We start from the raw sequence: 13,279 nt of genomic DNA, 5'->3' as shown, positions 1-13,279 counted from the left end.
GATTTAAATTGTGAGAAAAAGAAAAAAAAAAAAAAAAGAGAGAGAGAGAGGTGGAGGAGTTTTGTAAAAATCATTTGCATTTAAGAAGCTATGGAAACAGCTGAAGGCTGCTTCTGCATACTGGGTAGCTGATGCCCTCTGTGCAGGCTGAAGCTGTAATTCATGCAAAAATCTTTGTGTACATCAGAAAAAGAGGACAATGCTGGAAAGGTTAACACGCACCCAGGCACAGAGAGTCCCTACTTTTTACTCTAAATATATACTAAAAGTAAAATTAGCTAAACAAGACTAGTTTAATTAAACAATTCTTAGTTAACAGATCTTGCTTTAAACTTAAAGACAATTTTGTCTAAGAGAGAAAGTTTTTTGATAGTATGTGTTCTGAATGTGCCAGTTTTCTCCTCCTCCCTCAAATCAACATTGTCCTGAAATGCCAAAGAACAAGCAGAGAAATATATCTTAAAGATAGTTTCAAAAGCATTTTGAAGTGAATATAATCAAAGGTTTTGAGATGCTACAAAGCTTTTGAGGAAACCTGCTGCTTTCTATATCTTGGTCACTAAACAGGTGACCAAGTAAGTCAAGTTACTACAGCTTGAGCAGTCTCAGTGCCTGTAAGTTCCTTGGTCGGAGGTTGAAGCCTCAAATTTAGGATGAATTACATCTGAAAATTACAGGACTTTTCAAAGGTTTTTTTTTTTTTTTTTTTTTTTTTTTTTTTTTTTGTAAAAAGATGCTTGACTTTGAATATTAGCTTTCCTTAGAAGCTGTTAGATATTGATTACTCTCATAAGAGCATGCAAGAATACTCTCACCAAGTATGTCTGTTTCTCAAAACGTTGAATTTGATGTCAATCACTGTGTAATCTTCAACATGAGTGAAAATGGAAGCTACAGGTTTTCTGTTCATACCCAGAGCCTTTATCAACATTATGTGGAAAAAAGTGATAGTCAACCACCACATTCTATGCGTGTTTTTTCTCGATGGATACTTAAAAATGAGTAATGGATTGTTTCAGAGTATTTACTACTATTTATCAGTTGATAACTAAAGAAAATACTCTTTTAGCAAATGTAACAGAGATCAGTACTTATGATTTTTCATCAAAATTCATTCAGAATTCTCAATAGCATCCTAAGGAATTCATTATGAAAGTGATGCATGAGCTTATTGCATGAGGGTTGGTGATTGTACATAATCTAACAGGGCATTTCTAAGTTGGAAAAGCATGTAACCTTCTATAAAGAGAGATCTTTGTTCCCCTATAAAGGATAAGCCCCAGAAGCAATGTATATATTCATTGAGACTTACACACACTTTGAAATGAAGCTGACATCCTCTGCTGCAGACAGTTTGACAGTTTGAAAAATGCAGTGAATAAGTATATCCACTTTCTCAAGCACTTTATCTCCTGCAGAGTAATTCAGAGAAAAAAAAAAAAAAAAAACACATAGTAATTTCTTGAAAACATTAAAAAGACTTTTAGTGAAAAATAATGGATACAGTAAATTCCTCAGTATATGTAATGACTTCAATTATCAGATTCCTCTATAATGAAATTGCGTTTCTTTCATTTACTAAAACTGTGTCTAGATCTTCCATTACTATAGTAACCAGCAAAGCATTCTTAGCAAAATTTTGCAGAATAGATATATATTTTATATATATATATACACGCATATATTTATGTATGTGTGTGCATGTGTGCATGTATGTGTAGACATTATGTATAAATAAAAGCATGAAAAAAGATATTTAGATTTTCCATTTGAAAACTAAGTATAAAGGAGGGAACTACTGTCTTGCTTATTAGATATAGAAGTTACGTAGTAAACATAGCAAGAGATGTGTCAGAAAAATGGTCTCATCACTAATACAGATTAATATTACAAGAATTTAGTTCTCTTTTTGTATCAACAGCACTTTTGATAGAGTCAAGCAATTCATTTAAAGTAAATTTTTCACCAGCGGCCGCTACCACATATTATTCATTTTCTGATTGCCAACTCGAGATAGATGTAATACATTTGTAATACAGGAGTAACGTGAAGTGAAAATTACCTCTATTAAAGTATGTAAAGTATGTAAAAGTATGTAAAGTATGTATATATGTATGTAAAAGCTTCTTCTACAAAAGAACCACAGAAATACTATATATTATAGAAATACTACTATAAGTAAGTCCTTAGGAAAAATTAGAAAAGCATCTGTCAGGAAGGCTGAAAGGATGGACGAGATCAGCTTTCTGGGTCCCACCAGTTTTATCATTCTGCACTTCTGTTTTTCTGCTACAAATCTTCTCACTAAGGAAACTTAACTTATGTTCAGAACTGCACTATCAATCAGGACTGCACTGTTTCAAAAATACAAAGTATGTGCTCTGGAAATGGCACTGCAGAGATAAGAAATACTGTGTCATGCAGCTGCCTTTCTCCACGCAGGAACTATACATCTAGAATGAAGCATTTGTTAGTACATTCAAGAAACATTCCTGAGAATATCTGGTTTATCCAGAAAATATTTATGTGGCCAAAGGTGACACAAATACCTGACACTACGGTGAATCGCCGTTAATATAAGGCTTTTAAAAAGGAAAAAAAAAATACATGTTCATATTTATATTTACATATTCATATTTATTTAAACTGAATAGTTACCTTTGAATAAGTAGATAACTGAGTAGTAGAAAGATATTTGTTTATACTGCTGCAGTCAAACATAATTTATAGTCAATAAAATAATTAATGAGGACAAAATATAAGAAATGCTTTTGCACTGCAATGCATGCATAGTGTTATTTATCAAAGTTCCCTGGACAGAAGCAGAAGGTATTCCGAGTGTGTTTAATGAAAAAAGATTAAAAAGGGAAAAAAAAAAAAAAAGTTCCTACAAAAATATTTAACTAATCTCTCATTAATAGTAGTGTAGAAGATGTTAAGACAATTCTGTTGTCTTTAAAATCCTGCGTCACAAAAAGTGAGAGAAAACCATAACCTCATTTTCAGTCTTAAGTTTAGAAAAAGACAAATGCAGAATATTCTCCTGAAATTAAAAGTTATTTGGTTCCATGGGAGAGTAATATTCAGGTATATTAAAGTTAGAAAACAAACTGTTAAAGCTAAACAAACTGAATACATTAATCTTTCATGGGCCTAAAACTGTGGTTCCAAAGTATTTTTTTATTATTTGGGTGGTATCCTGATCCTTTCACTACATTTATATTCATAAAGCAGTTTTCCAAGCTCCTTGCAGAGACTTTTATACTCTGAAAGTCATCTCTTAGTCATCTTAAAATAATTTTGAGGAAGATTCCAGAATTCACTGTTTTGTGCCTTTTTTTTTTTTTTTTTTAGGAATCTCAGTCAATTTAGAGGCTAATTTAAAAGTCTACTGTTTATTTATTTACTTATTTATTAAGATTTTTCTTTACCCTAGCCAGCACCTCTCAAAAGGTCTGGTCAGTCAGGCAGCATCCTTTCTGGAAAGATTTCCCCTCTGGACATTAGACAATTTGATATGTATAGAGAGAATATAGAGAATATATAAATATACTCTATATGTGTATATAGAAAATATATATATTATTTGATTAGCTCTTTGCTCAAAATTTTAAAGTTTTAAATTTAAAGCTATGTGTCACTCTCTTGGAAACACTTCAGATTTCCCACACCTTTTCCCTCCAGCAGCATTTAATTGAGTGATCACTGCAAATCTTTTTTTTCTATAGGAACTACATTTCTGTCACTCCCCATTTTTTAATTAAGTGCCTTCCTCAAGCCTAACTGAAACTGAGATAATCCAAAATGCATCCTACCATCTTACATAAGGCCTTCATGAACAATTAAAGAAGACAGAGAGTTAAATTAGTAAATAAGCCTCAAACAACAGGTGGAGAAGAAAAAGTACTACTTGACCTTCATGAGCAGGTTCTGAAAACAGGAGAGAATGAAACCTTGGTAGGCCTTCGGAAGTAATGAACTACAAAGCTGATGTCTAATGCAATCTGCAGTTGACTTATTTCCTATAAAGTAAAATGGCAGATTTTTTTCCCCTGGATAAATAATGCACTTGTAAGTTGAGATATATATATAGATATATTAATTTAAACTACATCTGTCAATAAAAGACAGTGCAAGAACTCTGAAAAATGTAGAAGTAATTAGACAAATTGAGAAATAATGCACAATGTCTTTAATTAAGAAGTAATCCTCTTTAATAGCTAATCATAATCAAAAACTAATGAACTATGTCTCAATACTGGCTAAGGATAGTCTGTGTTATTGAAGTCCAACTCTAACATTTACTATAACATGAAAATTATGTAGAAATAGCACTATTTCTTCTCTGATAGGAGGCATTGCTGAATCTTACTACCAGAGCTAAAAATCAAGTTTCTCTATAGCTGGAATTAAAAAGAATCAAACTTTATAGAGAAACTATTAGGGACACGAGAGAACACAGAGGTGGGATACGGGGCAGCTCGTCCCACCTGATGGCCCGACGACAGCCTGGATGTGTAACACTGCTGGGCTAAGAAGGTAGTTCATAGGGTAGTCTCCTTTTCTATTTATTTTTGCTTATGCTTTTAAAAATGTTGTTTTGTGGCTTACAGCTAATAAATAGACCTTTTGAATGCTCTTAAAATCACAAGTTGAAAGATGTTCAGCTGAAAGTTACAGCTTTGAAAAAATACCATTAGCTCAGTGCTTTTCTTCCACTGTTGCTTTTGAAGTTATTTGCAGAAAATAATAAGCAATTTGCTTTCCCTCTTAGTATCCCTACTCAGAGGAGAACTTATTTTTGTTTTTTTGAATAGTATGCTCTTGTCTGAAAATAAATCAAAGGAAAATAAAATTGATTAACCAAATGAAAATAAGTAGCTGAGAAAAAAGATGGGGATTAGTTGTTGGCTCTGAAATGATGATTGTGTTCTTATAGCTGAGCGAGGCCTCTCTAACCTAAGAAGTTGCCACTTTGGACTTACTGCCACGGCTGCTGATTACTGGGGTAAGTCTCAGGCCAAATCTGAATGACACAGCAGGCTCAAAATAAACTGTAACCTTCTCCTCTGCCACACATTGCTTTGGGTTACGTGAAAAGCAACGTTTGTTGGATCAGCTTAGACTTTACTATAAAGCATGAGGTGTGGGGGAGGACGATCAAATCTCACCCTGCCTAAAAATGATGTTTGTGACTCAGACTCCAGGTTATATGGTTCTATCTGGATTAATTCTTCCTGGGAAGTGCAAAAGTAACACTGACTGTAAAAATAGCTTTATTAAACAACGTGATCTTTCCAGTCCTTTCTGGTAAACAGCATCTCTTTTAAACCATTTTAGTTTTTTTTGCACAAGCAGATCATAGAATCATATAATCATACAAGGGAAATTATATCCACACTAGATGCTGTGTATTTACCTTATTGTACAGAGACAATACTTTGAAGGTGACAGATCAGTGCTGAAAGTTCAGTATTCACACTGACTGTGCGGTGGAATGTTTGGCTACTTTTGTGTTTCAAAGGACAAGGAGATCTGGCCTTGAATAAAAATAAAATAAAATAAAATAAAATAAAGTAAAGTAAAATAAAATAAAATAAAATAAAATATAAAAAATAAAAAAATAAAAGGTACCAAACATCATTCTGCATCTGTAGTCCAGCATGCTCCAAGGATTATGAAGTTTTCTTTCCTGTAACTGTTGATAAGGAAATGATGAATTAGAGTGTTTTCAAAAATACCAACATAACTCAGAAAAATCTCTGAAAGAAGAATCGTAAATGAACCTCATTCTGGCATTACTGGAGGCAGCATGAACATGCGGCAGATTTTGCTACACCGCCTCTTCCCAGGCAGTTCCTACAACGGTGATAGCTCTGCCTGCAGACAGGAGTCAGGACGGGAGCATGCAGCATTCTGCGGAATGGCAGTGGAAAAGGAGGCAAATACCTCCGGGAGAACTTCCCTAAAACCTATTCTAAAGATGTTTGGTTGGCAGACATTTCCAGATGGCATGTTCTGCACTAAAACAACACAAGGGAATTACTAGCTTGTAAAACCAATCTGCAGGAGAAGCAGACCAGTGCAGGACATGGCCTCGAGGTCAGGTTGCGAATGTCCATGGCTGAAGCTCTGAGCACCGGACAAAAGGTCTGTAACCACAGTCTCCCATAGCCTCTCCATCTCTGTCTCTCAGTGACTCTTTGTCTCCAGGGCAGTTTTCTCTCCCCATCCCTGCAGCACACGGCTCAACTGCTCAGGTAACAAGATACCAATGAGGGTGGTGTCTAACTGAGCTTATCCTAGAGGTGTGGAAATGCAGGTAGATAGATTCACACCTAACAGGCCTGTGAACCACATTGTAAGGTATTGCTGTACAGAAAGAATCCTATAACCCAGAGGGTCACCATAATCTTGTTTGTTCGTCAATATACATATATACAGCATAATTTAGTCTGAATTGTTTGCTAGCATATTCCTGTAATGATATGTAAACTTCAGCTGTGACAGTACTATAACCACAGCATATGATAATAAACAATGGCGTGATCTTGAAAAACAAAAACCTGCTTGTGAAGCCTGTAAGAATTTTATTTTAATATATCAAACAATGTAGCTTAGTAATGCTTGGGCAATAACCATGTAAGTGAGCAAAAGTAGGTTTTGCAGCTTTGGTTAAAGTGATGTTTCCAGACACAGCGTTGCATGCATCTATCAGGCCAAAGTAAAAATATCTTTGATTTCAGCAAAAAAGAATGTTAATTCTGCTTCTTAATTTCTGTTTAAACAAGTCTGTGGCTTTTTGTGATAATATTAGTGTGACTAATCACAAATGAACTTAGAAAGAGCTAACAAGTGTTAGTCGAACCCTATTTATAATTTAGTCTGACAGTATGGAAATGCAATATTTGTATGTACAGAGCTTCACATTTGCTTTGTTTTGTTCTTTTTTCCCCCATTTCTTTCTGTTTTGTTTTTAGTCATCTGTAAATAGCTGGGAAATGTGCAGGTCTTTCATCACTGAGGGCTGAATGATCCTTACCCTGGCATGATATCCCTGTATGGCAAGCAAATAAATGTACCTCATGTCCAGCTTCAAATGTCTGTTTAGTCAGTGCCTGGTTTGATGCCACATCATATGACAAGTGCAAAATAGGCACCATGCAGCTGTTCTGCAAAAGATCATCTTGAATGGGTGTGGGCTGTGTGGCAAAGCCAAATTACAACCTAAGCCTTGGGAAACAGAAAAAAAACTGGCAGCAGAAAGTCTCAGATACTTATAGTTATATAAAACTGTTGCTTCTTTCCTCTCTTCTGCAATGTGACGGTTTCTAAGGTTCCAACCTTATACAGGGGAAACAAAGAAGCCAACAATGAAGTTGATTATGCAGAAAAGTGTGTGTTGGTATATATGTTACTTTTTATTCTTTTCCACTGTATACAGGCAGGCAAAACTCCACAACAGAGAGTGGGAGAAATAATATGAAAGAAAAGTTGTTTTTCTTCCTGTAAATGATTGATTTAGAACTGCTGGCTAGAGGAGAATGTGGCTGATTCTGGACAAAAAAAAAAAAAAAGCACACACTGAACCCAGATGTGATCTAGAGCAGCCCAACTTCCTCTTAGTCCCAGAGACCTGAATTATGAAATTCATTTAGTTCCAAACTGGACACCTTCCAAGGGCATTAGAACACATTTGAATGTATTAAGCAGCTTTGCAGAAAATGGTCAGATTCCCAGAGTTCAGACCCAAATTGTCACTAATGGGGTGAGGGGTGAGGCGAGAGAGATCATTTTTCCTTGTCTGACCTACTGAGAATAATAAACACTTTAGGTTCAGAAGTGAACATTTCTGAAATCTCAAAACTGGTAAAATAAGTTTAGCAATTATACTCTAATTTCTTGATTCTTGCAAAGCTTTTCAGTTCTGTAATCCTGCTGGATTTTTGAGTGGCTAAAAAAAATGTTATAGGATAGCATAGGACAGGAAATGGATGTTATATCCATCCATGAAGGATGGATGATTTAGTTGAATTAAATATAATCTCTGTTGTAGATCAGTGCTTTTGGAAAACAAAATTGTCCCATATCATGATATCATGATTAAAATTAACCTGAAAATACTGAGGTCTTGACCTCGACATTCCCTAAGCACATAGTGAAGGCTGATTCAGATGGGAAAACGCACCTAGTGAATCATCAGACTTGTTTCTTACACTGCCTAGGCAGACCATGCAGGCTTTATTTCCAGCTTTTCCTCCAAAGCAATTCTTCTGCATATGAGGCAGACTGAGATGCTAACTCAGTGATGAGATTTCATTTTATTAAGCCTGAGCATGGGCTTCTTTTATAGTCAATAGAGACCTAGGAAATATAGTCAATAAAAACTAAAGCAAAATCAATCCCAGCATAAGGTAGATAGTTACACTAGGTCAGATGAATTGCTCCCTAAAAGAGAAATGCATATTCCTCTCTATTGATTATAGGGATTACAGGAGGATCAGCTGAGCTGTAGATGTCCGCATTGTAAACCTCTGCAGCTAAATGAGGTGAATAAAATTCTTAGTGTCAGAAAGGTAGAATATCCATCACACTGCCTTTTCCTCTCAGGTTTTTGGCAAAATCCCATATCTTTGAAATCAAAAATCTTTTCTGGAATTTCAGAGGCTGGACCTTTTTGTAGAATTCCTCCAGGGGTGGAATTTGCTTGTTCATTTAATCAAACATTTGAGTAGAATCATACTTTTCCATGCTTTATTAAATTTTGTAAGGTTTCATTGTAAGGTTAAAGTCCAATATGACAGTTTATGTGTATTTCTCCCTTGCATAATCTCCAGATCATAAGTTTTGAATACACTATAAACATTTTATGGACATGATGTATATATAAATATATATATGCACATTGCATATACATACATAATTAAACATAGATAAACAGAAATGGGGAATAATAAGACATACACTACCTGCATGGTATCTAAAAGAGAATTTTGTATAGAGATATAGTTATACAAATAAATAGGTATACATTTACAAATATTCATTCTGTTAATATTTAAAAGAACAATGACAGAATACAAGAGAGGTAATTGTACTGGCTGGGGAGACAGAGATAAGATGTAAAGAAAAACATAAAATTCTAGGTGAAAGAGTTACTAAAAACAAAAGAATGCAAACTTTGGAGTTATAGTCTCTTCATCACTCTCTGGGAAAGAAGAACAAAGGGATCAGAAAATGTATATTTAAAGGGTAATGATTCACAGCTCATAAGGGAATATGTTATTGTAGTATGGGTAAAAAGTCTATGGGAAATATTTTCCTTGGGAGACCAGGAAATGCCTGAAAAAACTAAGCCACAGGGTGCATTAAAGAGAAATGTTTCCCTGGGACACCATTCCTTTTACAGAGGAAAAGAGGAATCTATTAAGTGAGGAATGGACAGTAAGATCAAGGGAGATTAATGAGCTGGAAGAGAGTCTTTTAGAACTGTGCTATGGTTCAGATCTGTGGTCTGCCCTGAAATAGGATTCTGTTTTCCTGAAAACCAATGATAACTTCATGCAGCTGCTCATTAGATAGTGTAGATACCAGAGGAGAAATTGGAACCCTGAATGTGTTAGATTAGCATTTTCCTCTATTTCTTCTATTTATTTTCCAGATGGCATATTATTTCTCTATTACATTTTATTTATACAAGGCTAAGCCCATTCCCCTTTCAACTCCATTAACCTCAGTAGAACAAACCACAAATGAATATGGTCCATTAACTACAGAAACTAGTTTGATATTGACTGTTTTCTTTAGGATGATATGATTGACAGAAATTATTGCAGCAGATGTGTCTTGCATTTTGTAATGGAACATTTTATCCTTTTGAATACAGGTAGTCTTTCTACCAGAAACCCTATTTGTAGTTCAGTTGATTGGATCTTTGAATCTTGATTGTATCAAATGGCAAGATTTGGTAGGGTTAGCTAAGAGCTGTGGTGGCTTATTGCTTAGTCCTTTCACACCTAAATATCTTGATTTTCATCTTGTTCTAGGTCACCAGTGAGAATGAACTAGGTCACCATACCCTGCTACATATTTGAAAAATTCATAGAAGTATCATGGGATTTGATGCTGTTATCAATCACACTTCAAAAGAGGAGCAGAATTGAAATGATAGAAATCTCGTTGACTGAGGTGCTTTGCTGGATTATATCAGATACTTAACACTGGTTTCCACCACATTTGTTGCTTTTATTTTCTTTTTCCCTCCAGTTCTGAATTCCTTCATCACAAATATTAAGTATGCATTGAATGTGTGAAGAACTTGGCAGCCCATAATCATGATGATATGACCAATCCAGCCAGCTCTGCTGCTCCAAAGAACTCATAGTCTGGAGCTGCATCCACTGCCCAGAGAGCCGAGGAAAACCCTTGCAGAGCCAGGACCTCCAGGGTGGCAGACCTTTGGGAGGTAGCCTGGACTCCTACATTATAGAGGTGCAGAGCCGTCCCTGTGCACTATAACATGGTGAGTGGTTTGGACAGACAGCCAAGGTGGAAATCAACACAAAATGCTGTTTTGGCTTGATCCAATAAGTAACAGGGAAATTATTTTGACTGTTCTGCCATGAAACTCTAAGTAAACTCAACAAAGCTAAGTAAATCAAAGAAAAATAAATAAATAATGCTCCCAAGTTTATTTTTTGTTGATGGAAACCAATATGTGTGTGATTTTTACTGAAACTTCCCTTCCTCTCTTTTTTCTTTTCAATTAGTGTTAGCGAGATTGTCTCTGAAAATCAAAATAAATTATCTGATTTCCTCCATTTTTTTACTACAAGCTGCTAACCAAACTGAAATCACAGATACTTTTATTACACACACAAAAAATGCAATTTTAGTGATTCAACAGCTTGAAGTATTATATTCTATTCTACACAAGAGAATCAAATATATCTCTCCCTAAGCAACCCCTAGCATACTTGAAACACACAGCTTTTCAGGGATAATACCTTTTGATAGCACTACTCAGATAGTAGCCTTCCTGTCCTTTTCCATAAAATATTTCAGCCTGAGAGGGCACATAAATATGCATTAAAAATATATGCCTATTTCACGATGGATTAAGGCAGATATTCTCTTATACTAAAAATCTGTCTTACACAATGAGTCCAGCAGGGTTTCCACACTTAAGCTTTCCACATGGAGTTTAAGTGATATAGAGATTCATTATTAGTCCTTTGCCTGGGGATGGCCTGTCCATAGTTAATCAATGTTATAAAAATATTATATTGCATAATACAGTTAAAAGATGTGTAGAAATATCTATACCATTGACAACTGTGTGGCCTTATAGTGCAGTTATTACTAAAATAATAATAAAAAATAAACAAGTCAAAGCAAGTACATTCACTCATGAAGCAATTAGAAAGAAAGGTTTTCTGGAATCCGTGACACCCCATATATTCATGGCAAAATGCTTGACTGCAATATGTTAATGTAATAAGGAATGTCGTGGTGTCGCATGACAGAGAAGAAAACCATCAGATTTTGGTAGGCAGAAGATATCAGATATCAGCATCTACAAGGTCTGGAAATTTAAGAAGCAGAAGGTGTCTACACCTATGTAAACCCTGTTTTAAAGTTGTTTTCAGTATGTCTGTATTCTTAGGAGAGCAGAAATTAATATAAATAGGAACAGGAGCTAAGCTTTTGTCTCTAGGTCATTTAGAGCTGGTCTCTTCTCTATCCCAATCTGAATTTCCCAGTGGCTGGGACAAATTTCAAAATTTGGAACCTGAAGGTAGATCACATCAGAATAAAAAAGAGGTAAAAAAATTTCACAGTGGTGGAAAAAAAAAGGTGAATATATCTCTTCCAAGCAAACTTCACGCAAGAGTGATATTTATTTATGCTTTATGCTTACTTAAGTACTACCGGTCTTTCTAAGACACATGTTGGATAAGGGAGAGTGTGCCTGGAGGCTCTTCTTGCCTGTAGTGGGGTGAGAATTCCTGCCTGCAACTCTGGGGTCTTTGCTTTGTAAGCAGTCCGCTCGCCTCGCAGATCAAGTGATTACAAGGTCTTCTCTTCCCGTGAAAATCCACAAATCCAGTTATATATAAAGTGGCAAGGAAATTTTTCTCAGGGGGAAAGCTCAGACAAGTTAGCCTGCTGCCGTCATTCCTGCAGGGCAGATGCAGAATGTTCCTTCTTTGCCATCCTGCATAGGATTTCAGGCTTTTGTGCCTGGTAGAAAGCCAGAGCTGAAATCCTGGGTTAATCCTGTTATCTGGTACACAGCCTAATGCATGCTTTGCAGAGTTCACCTCCATGCTTTCCATGCACAGGAACAATTTCAAAGGTTTTAAATTGAAAGGATAATATCAAATCTTTTATCTCCCTTCCTCTCTCAAATCATACTTACTATTAAAGCCCCCTATCAGTGGTGGGCAACAAGATTGACTTTCTAAACTTAAAATAAACTTTTAAGTAGGATATATAGATGTGCACACAGAGTATCATATGGGTAGATACGCGAAGAAAATAAAAACGAACTAGGGCCAATTTTAACCCACAAATACTGAAGTAATTTTTGTCCAGTGTTCCAATACAAAATCTAAGACAGATTAAAAGCTTCCTGATTTCTAATGATGCTTTTATATGAAGCAAAATTCACTTCTTCTCTTGTTTCAATAACCTCCCTCTGAAATTTGGTGTAGTAACGTTTCAGAGAAAATTATGAGCGACACTTAAGCGAAAAAGGGGTTAACTGAAATAAAAGAAGTGTTGGCTAGCTAGACCTTCTGCTAGATCTCTGTTCGCACTGAGGAAGGAAGTCAGTTGCAAAATCTGGTGGCTAACTATTTTTAAGCACCAAGTGCCACAGTTAGGACCATAGTTACTTTATATACTCAATAGAGAAATACCAACTGCTAAACTGGGTGCTCCGGATTAGTTCTGGAGGACCTTACCTGTCTAAACGCAGCCAAAAATAAAAATTAATACTTCTTCGACCCTAACCAGTGAAGTTACATGTTTGGTTTGGATTGCATATGAGGAGGGTAGCCTCCCTCACCATCATGGCAGGGACAGAATCCTCTCTCAGTTCAAACTGAACAACACTTCATGAAACAATGCAGTCAATCCGGTGCTGTTTTCCCTAGAGAATTCAGAATTATCCCTTATTTCCCTCAGTAAGAGGGCAAGAAACCATAATTTCAAAGTTCTTGGATTCTCAGAGAACAATCAACCATGGAAATACATAAAACTAGAATAAATTTCT

The sequence above is a fragment of the Tinamus guttatus genome, unplaced genomic scaffold (assembly GCF_059628265.1).
Source record: "Tinamus guttatus ecotype Peru unplaced genomic scaffold, ASM5962826v1 Tinamus_guttatus_pri_ptg000530l, whole genome shotgun sequence".
NCBI classification, from domain to species: domain Eukaryota; kingdom Metazoa; phylum Chordata; class Aves; order Tinamiformes; family Tinamidae; genus Tinamus; species Tinamus guttatus.
Note: the sequence above shows the minus strand (reverse complement) of the source record.